The sequence below is a fragment of the Babylonia areolata genome, chromosome 20, assembly GCF_041734735.1.
Source record: "Babylonia areolata isolate BAREFJ2019XMU chromosome 20, ASM4173473v1, whole genome shotgun sequence".
Classification (NCBI taxonomy): domain Eukaryota; kingdom Metazoa; phylum Mollusca; class Gastropoda; order Neogastropoda; family Buccinidae; genus Babylonia; species Babylonia areolata.
The window spans coordinates 27,913,478-27,922,355 of record NC_134895.1 but is presented as its reverse complement, the minus strand read 5'-3'; the positions used below and the strand labels follow the sequence as shown (position 1 = coordinate 27,922,355).

The window sequence follows — 8,878 nt, the reverse complement described above, 5'->3', positions numbered from 1 at the left end:
AGGCACGGAGGAAACTCCTGTCATAAAATATTCTGATGATTCAGCTATTGAAGATCTGTCCAACTCTGATGCTATTTATTTCAGTGAAGTTAAAAACTTCTGTTCTTGGTGTGAGGAAAACTATCTGGATCTCAACGTATTGAAAACAAAAGAAATGTTAATAGATTTTCGGAAAGACCCCTTGCCTGTAGCTAACCTTGTTATTGATGGTCAAACAGTGGAGAGGGTCAATGAATATAGATATTTAGGGGCCATCTTAGACAATAAGCTGACTTTTGACAGAAATGTTGATTCCATTCATAAGAAATGTCAGTCTAGATTTTTTTTGTGTACAGAAGCTTAGAAATGTTTGTATAAATTCAACTATTCTTCAAAGTTATTATCGATGTTGTATCGAGTCCGTGCTCACAGTTTCATTTATGTGCTGGTATGGAAGTTTGGGAGTGAGGAGTAAGCGTGTTTTGAACGATGTCATGAGTGTATGCAGTAAAACTGAGGGAATGAAACAAGCTAGTATGCAAGAGCTGTATGAAAGTCGAGTGGTTAAAAAAAAGCAGGCAGATAGCAACTGACGACACCCATATTTTAGCAAAGTATTATGAGCTATTGCCATCAGGACGACGCTACAGAACTTTTAAGTTGAAATCTAGAGCTCTGAAGACTTTTATTCCACGTTCAATCCACCTTTTAAATTCTTGAGAACTGTGTGTGTGTGTGTGTGTGTGTGTGTGTGTGTGTGCGCGTGTGTGAGACGTGTGAAAGTCTGTGCATGATAGGTTGTACCTTGTTCTAGTTGTGTGTGTGTGTGTGTGTGTGTGTGTGTGTGTGTGTGTGTGTGTGCGTACTGAGCTTAAAAACGTGACAATTGGTTATTATGTATGTGCAATATGTAGGATGAATAATGTGCAATATGCAGAATGAATGTACAATGGAATATGTCTAATGCTAACGTCCATATTCTAAATATATTTCTGTTCATAATTACGATGTAATAATTAATTGCAATGTTTTAAAAGCGAATATGTGAAATGCTTTTATTTGAGAACATATGTTTATTACTCTTGTTTAATCAAGTTATCCGCGTGTGTGGGGTGAGTCAGGGGTGGGTGGGTGCGGGTGTGTGCTGATTATCTGGTTGTGGTTTTCCGCAATTTATATCTATTCTTATCTTATCTGTCTATTATAATCAATGTGCAATAAAGTAGGCTATGCTTATGACTATATTCAAAATAATGTTTCTTAATTCTTTCTGTTTTTACATTAAGAACACCAGTTATCACCTGCAGTGTGTGGATGTATGTATGAAACGGTGTATGTGATATTTTTTTTATATTTGTGTCTTCGTAATATTCGTAAAAGCTGTTGTTGACTTTTACATTTATGTTCCCCATGTTGTTTACTTGTCTATGTTGTGATAATGCACCTGACCGAATTTCTCCATTTGGAGATAATAAAGTTATTCTTATTCTTATTTAAAAAGATAGAAGTAAGATCTGTTTTGTAGCAAAACTTTTATAACTGAAAACGATTACTAAACACTCATTTTTGCTAAGTTTACAACAACGCCGACAATTATATGTAAATACAAATTCACTATGAATGTGTCTTGTCTTCGAATAATCCTGAGTTACGAACTGCAATCATTGATTTATTGTGGAAGTACAAAGCAACGGTTTATCGACCGATGCTAAATACATCATCACAGCAGTGCAAATCGGCCCTACCTGGGGCGTGCACGTACCTTTAGCTTTTGGACAGTTACAATCATAAATAGTCCATCAGCCAGCAAGTTAATCGGTACCACTCATAGTGGCAAGTGTTATATATTTTTGGAATCGTCTATGTCCCTAGATGTCAGAAAATCATGATAATGTTGTGAACGTGGCAGATTTCTTTTGCCTGTATTAACTGTTCTCTTGTGTTGGATTTTTTCAAATACTTCGAAGATTTTTCACAAAATATACATTGTTTTGGAAGAACCCTTGAAGTAGAAGATGGTTCTCGACTTTGCCGCTTTGTCTGCGAAGCTTCCTCACGTGGTTGAACTGGTTCCTCTGCTTTTCTTTTCAGGCTGTTCAAAGTATGTTTCATAGTGAAGACAGTTCTGCAGTACCTATGGCATTTTATTTTTGGAACTTCCATACTAACTACCGTCTTGGCAGCATCCAGCACAGGTGCATGATTCCTTATTTTAGCCGCTGCAAGCAAAATTTCCCATGATTGGAATGGATTTGGAGAAATCAGACTCATTTTCATCACATTTGTAAGTCTGTTGGTGGATGATACACTGGTCAGCTGAAGACTTTAATCCGGGTCTTCCTTCAGGCGGAGCTTCTGCCATGATGGTACTGGATCCTTATCAATCAGAAGTACTTCTGGTGGTCAGTACTGCCCTCTGACGCCGTCTGAAACAGACACAAACACAGGAAAAATTTAGATTTTACTTTCTTCATGTTAATCACTATATCATAGGAATGTGCGATAATTTCACATATCAAATGATAAAAACAAAGGTTGCTGTTTGATTTACCTTTAATAGATTTAGCTCTTCAAGTATTGTCTCCGTTTTGCCCCTCCCCCAGTTTGCATGTGTGCCTATGGTCAAAATGCAGTGTCTTTTACTTTGACTTTCATCTATTTCTGCTCAAACTTTCTTTAGCGTGTTATTCTACATCTGATTGTTTAGCAATTACCTGTATATTTACATCTACAACCATTTAGGCAGAGCATTACCCCGACTTGGACAAACTGAGCATTTTGTCGTGTTGCGTAATTTTTAATGAAACTCACAAAAGCCATAATTTTTCCGAAACGATTAACATTTTTATAGTTTATTAGAACAAACGTTGTTCACAAGTCCCTTGCGCTTCGTTTTGCTTCTAAATATGTCTTCCTATATCTTTCTAGGCAGCCTTTACAAAAGACGAAGTGCCGCATTTTGTGTGAATTTTGTCATGAAATCCTCAAAACGGCACTACATTTCATGAACGAAATAATATTTTGATAAATGTATAAGTACAAAAGAAGTACAAAAGTTGTTTTGCGTGCTATTCTACATCTTCTTGTTTAGTAGTACTTTTTTCTTTGCAACCATTTAGGCAGGGAAGAACACAAACTGAGAATTTTGTCGTGTTGCGTAATCTTTGATGACACTCACAAAAGTGATTACTTTTCCAAAACGATCAACATTTTGATAGTGTTATGAGAATAAAAGTTGTTCACGAGTCCAATGCGCTTCGCTTTGCTTCATAAAGTGTCTTCCTATATCTAACTATTTAGCTCTGACAAAAGACGACATGCCGAATTTTGTGTGAATATGTCACGAAATCCTCAAAACGCCACTACATTTCACGAGCAAATAATAATTGATATACTTATAAGAACAAAAGTTGTTTAGCATGCCATTATACATCTTTTTTTGTTGTTGTTAATAATGGTTTTTCTATCTTCAATGGTTTAGGCTCTGGGAGAACAGAGCTTGATCACGGTGCGCGTTCTAGACGCGGTAGGGTGGGGTTAGAAATCACGTGATAACAGGCAGAAAGCTGCCACGTTCACAACATCATCATGATTTTCTGACATCTAGGGACATAGACGACTCCAAAAATATATGATAACACTATGAGTGGTACCGACCCCCTTGATTTGAGGGGCTGGCTGAAGGACTAAAACGCACGCAGCGCATGTAAACAGCCACGGACTGACGAACCATCGCGCTCTGAAGCGCGAGCGTGCGTGCAAAACACACACACACACACACACACACACACACACACACACAGATGCACAGACACACACTATATAAAAACCAGCAAAGGCATGTTTTATTGTGCATACTTTATATAAAAGTATTCACAAGCAGTGGTATTCGCGCGCGCGCACGAGTGAGTGAGTCTGTGTGTGTGTGTGTGTGTGTGTGTGTGTGTGTGTGTGTGTGTGTGTGTGTGTGTGTGTGAAACCATCAAATTATCAAACAAATGTCATATCACATACATTTCTTACCTTCAGCGATCAGAAAATTCGCACTGAAGAAAGTTCATGTACATTCGTCGTCAAATGTTAATACTAGTGAGGATTCTTCGAACATCTGGCGCAGGGCTAAAAGGAGGAGCACAGTAACAATTCCACCACACACAACTGTCCACACAAGTAACCAGAACTCGGTATTTTGAAATAAAATCTCAATGGATTCCAATTAAAATTAAAGAGATATGGAAAGGCATGATGAATATGATGATTATCAGAGAGGGGAAAGGACAGAGGATGAATGAATGAAGAGAGAGAGAGAGAGGAAATTCAAACTTGAATGTTTTATTGAGGGGTTTTATTGATAAAACTACAAGCTTCTTTTCACCTTGCCCTCACAAAAGAGGAGAAAAAGAAAAAAAAGAACAAGAGGAAAATGAAGGAGGAGGAAAAAGACGACAACAGAAGAATATAAAAAGAAAGGAAGAATGAAAGAAAGAAAAACACTTGAAGAGATCATAACCCTGACTCAAGAGATTGAGAAATAAGTCAAATGATCGTTTTGAAATAACAATTTAGACAAAAAATCTATCTTATTTGTTTTCCACCAAAAAAATGTCAACTTGCAAAACTGTAAATTATGTCTTAAAAGCAAAACTAAGAAATATAAACCTTACAAAACTGAAAAAAAAGGAAATAAAAAGTAATCAAAAAGCAAAATAGAATATAACAGTATAATTGTACACTTCTGATGATTAGGGGGAGAGAGGAAGGGAAGAGACAGATAAGACTACAGAGAGAGAGAGAGAGAGAGAGAGAGAGAGAGAGAGAGAGAGAGAGAGAGAGAGCAAAATACATAATTTTCCTTCAATTAAAATGCATAAAAGACTTTATCTGTTCATGAATTTTAAATAAGAACCTGTGGTAAGCTTTCTTAAAAGAGGATAGATTGTTTTTGTCTTTTTAGATAAGCAAAGATTTCATTCCATAACTAACTACCCGAATAGGTAAGTAATGAAAAAAAGGTATCTTTCTTGGGCGAGGGGTGTGTATATATACCTACTATTTTTTCTTCGAATGTTCCTTACTGTGAATTTCTCATTAAGACAAGATGTTGAGATGTTTTTCATTATTTTACACATGAAGACACCTCTGTTGAAGCGACATCTTAGATGGAAGGGCGGAATGTTAAGTTCCTTGTATTCATTAATTTGTATAGACGAGGATTTAAGAAGTATTAGTTCGACAAAATGTCGGTACAAACTTTCTAGAGGTTTTTTTTTTAGCAGTTTTTACTCGCTAAGTCCCAACATGCAGAGGCATGGTTAATATCTAGCTGTTTGTAAGTATAAATAATAATATTCGTGTATGCTGATCAAGAGTGAGTCGGGGTGGGGGAGGAGGGGGTGGGAGGTTTTGTGCTCACAAGACAAGAACAACGTAATTAATGTGAGAACAAAATCTAGACACAGTACATTAACAACATAACACTGCACCACACCAACAAGACAGGCTGCGAACGACAACACCAGCAAACAGTTCATTTGTTGACACAAGCATTTTTTCCCTTTTTTTCTGCCCCACCATTTGCACAATTTCATTGGAATGAGCCTTATCTTACATCGCTCTTCCCGAGTGCCTAATTCACAGCCACAGCCCTGGATTGGTCGGAAGGTATACTTAGCGCCGGCAATCCACATGTTTTTTTTCCCTATAATTAAGTCTCCAGAGGAGACCCTGCACTGCTGCCGAGTCACTTCGTTAGTGTTCGGTAGTTTGTGTTTTGATTCATCATATGTAGGACACCACCAACTAAGCCCATACTGACGACAGAACGGTGACGGCCATCACGTCCCTTCAGCGACAGTCCCCACGCATAAATATCTTTCAAACATGAGGACTTCAAGAAGGAAAACATCCCTTAGAATGCTCTTCACTGCCAGCAAAAGTGTTCGAACGCATCTTATGGCTTTACCCACAAATTCCAAACGATGAAATGATGCGAAGAACTGAAAGGAAGGAACATCCGGAATGGAAGAATCCTAACGAGGTCGTAAAATACAGCCGGTGGTGATTGCGGAAAAGAAGGGACTTATAACACCGTTGGGATGATGGATTGTCCTCCACGACAGAGAATTACACAAAAGAAATTTTATGAGCCACACAGTTTTATCGCACACAAATCGCACACCCATCGTTGCTGGCTCCTGAGACTATACTAACCCATCCCCTTTTACCCAACAAACGTCTAGATCCAGCTGCGCCAAACCCAGCTGTAGTGGTGCGGTTGACATCACAGACTGGGTATTCGCGGGATCGATACCCATGATCAGCCTCGGCGTCACCATGGGAATGTATACCCCTCACCGTGTTTCAGTCGGGAATGCCTCATCCACTTCACGGACACATCTTTCACAGTGTTGCTCAACTTTCCTGCAGTTTCTGCATCTGTTGGAACTGGTTGATGCCATAATGTACAATGTGGAAGAAAGCATATAACAAAGTTCTGTCATCAAGAGCTAGAGTGCACATATTGTTCATATAAGTATTGTATTATCACCCTCATCAGTTACAAAATTAAAAAGGCTACACTCTGCAGCACACTGTGAACAGGTACAGAAGACGTAAAAGAATCTCATTTGTCCAACGGCTTATGGGCCATGCATTGACACAATACCGAGGAATGGGAAAGACAACATGACGTTTTGTTGAGCTTTCTTTAATTGTGTGTGTGTGTGGAAACAATTTATAATTATGGATGACATTATTCAAATTAACTAAAAGGCCCTACATGGATTCCGTTTGTTTCTGCTCGATGATGTAGTTTTCTCACGATATGTCCATTTATTGCCTTTGTATGTATTGATTTTGAAACCACAGTGTGAGGTAACAAGCATAATGCAGGGATTCGCTCTTTTGAAAGTGCTTGCGGGCTAAATGAATGGCAAAAAGAGATGGCAGTCCGATTTGTAAAATGCCCGTTGTGTTACGCAAACGAACGATTAGCAGACAAGTGTGTGGTGTGGATGAATTTCAACAACACGAAGAACAAAACATGGCCAAAGAGCTCATTTGGAGCTCAACGCCTTTTTTCATTCATTGATGGAAAGATTGTAAATCTATCTTTTCCGCGATTGTTTTTCACACATCATACGCTGCGAAATACAGGGTGTAAGCAGACACAGATGGAAAGCCATTTTCAAGCAAACTGTTGCCAACAGAATTTTTAAAACACATGATGATCATTCCCATGATAAACAACCCTGTAAAAAATCGAGTACGCCTGAATACCATAACAGAAACGATATGTCGCAACGCTTTTGTTTTAAATTCAAGATCAGGAATCAACAGGTGTTGTAGCTCATTGTTGAATTCTGTCATTTTACGCTAAGTATTGGGCAACGGAATTTTCTCTGTTGGTCGTCTGACTTCCGTCTCATGGTAAAATTCTCTTTTTATCTTTCACTGTCACTGACGCCGTTCTTCTCCCCTTCATAGTCACCCTTCATCAAACATAGCAGGACCAGGTACGAGTGTATTGGTAAAGTAAGGCACCTGATGTCCATTCACATTTTTTGCTGCCTACGGAAGTCCCACACATTATTATCTTATCTGTACCTGTCATTAACAGAAACAGCGACTTCAGAAGTACAGGCCAAGTCTGAGCTATTTTCCCTTGTGACAATCACGGTGTCAGGGCCAGACAGAACACACGCTGTACATCACGGATAATGGTGGCATGAAGAACACAACATGTGAACAAACGTGATCACTGACAATCTGGCTAAACGGTGCGCCAGTTACATTGCCCTTCTTGTCTGACACCCATTGCTTTATACAGACTTACTGACTTGGCCACCAACGTCGACGTCCCTCCCTTCACCAATACCGCCCCACACAGAAAACTACAAGGATAAATCCTTCCATAACTCACGCGTGATTCTTAATAATTTTCCCAGAAACACCACCACAAACAGCAACTGGTCATTTCTGCAGTACTGGAATGGCACAGTGCTATTTGGAAAGCTTTTGGTATATTGTTATTAAAAATTGCAAATAATGAAACAGTTTGGAAGGATAAACAGGCTTGAATGTATGTCTTTATGTTTGCAATTAAAACCGAAAACAAAAACAAATAAAATATGTTGATAACTGTATTTTTGTGGCAGCTATATTTGTTTGTGAGCTATTTGCAGAGGTTTTATAGTATTGCTCAATCGTAAACGTAAGTACGACATTCAGAAATCGAGAACTACATTGTGCAGTCAGGTATCTATGTCGCCCATGGACATTAGATCATGAATCAGCCACAGTTGGCAAAACTGACACAAAATAGTGAGTAGGCCCATCTTACATGGAACACCGGTATCAGAGGATTGTTTCATGCGGCAAACAGTCAATTTGCACAAGAAACAGTCGCCACATGCGACAAATGCCACGTCGCTTGCATCGGTGTCTGAACAACAATCGGTCCCATTTTCGCAATACCATCTTTTGAAAAGCGCCAAAGACAACAACTAGACCACGTGACAGCCAACGGAGGCTGTCGAAATAACTGAGGTGGAAACCTAGTTGATGCGACTAAACTTCGAGGATTTGCATAACATAATGAATAGAACAAACCAATTTTCTATAGGTTCTTGGCAAGCGGGAATATACCACTTAAAAGTTCCCAATCGGGCAGCTGCTCAGCAAACGGTGTTGACTGAATTCAACATGACTCGAGGGCATGCTATCGTCACATTACAAGTGCGTCACGTTACTAGTACGTCACTATTTCTGCATCCGGTAGGTGGTGTTTTCTTTTCCTGTGAATTATGTGCCAGCTGCACGACACCTTCAACTCCAATCAAAAAAGAGGGAGAAGGCGTGAATAACAATATAAGATTCATTGTGGTCAGTGTCAGCAAAT

The 8,878-nt window shown here is 39.0% G+C and overlaps 1 protein-coding gene across 2 annotated transcripts in view; it reads right to left on the bottom strand.

The window, feature by feature from the left end:
• Window positions 1–1,096: 1,096 nt before the first annotated feature.
• Window positions 1,097–8,878, bottom strand: part of LOC143295366 (uncharacterized) — a 378,847-nt gene continuing 371,065 nt past the window's right edge. For both annotated transcript variants that reach the window (XM_076607023.1, XM_076607024.1), the window contains one exon: window positions 1,097–2,405. The gene's annotated coding sequence lies outside the window, so the exon portion shown is untranslated. The remainder of the gene's footprint in view (window positions 2,406–8,878) is intronic.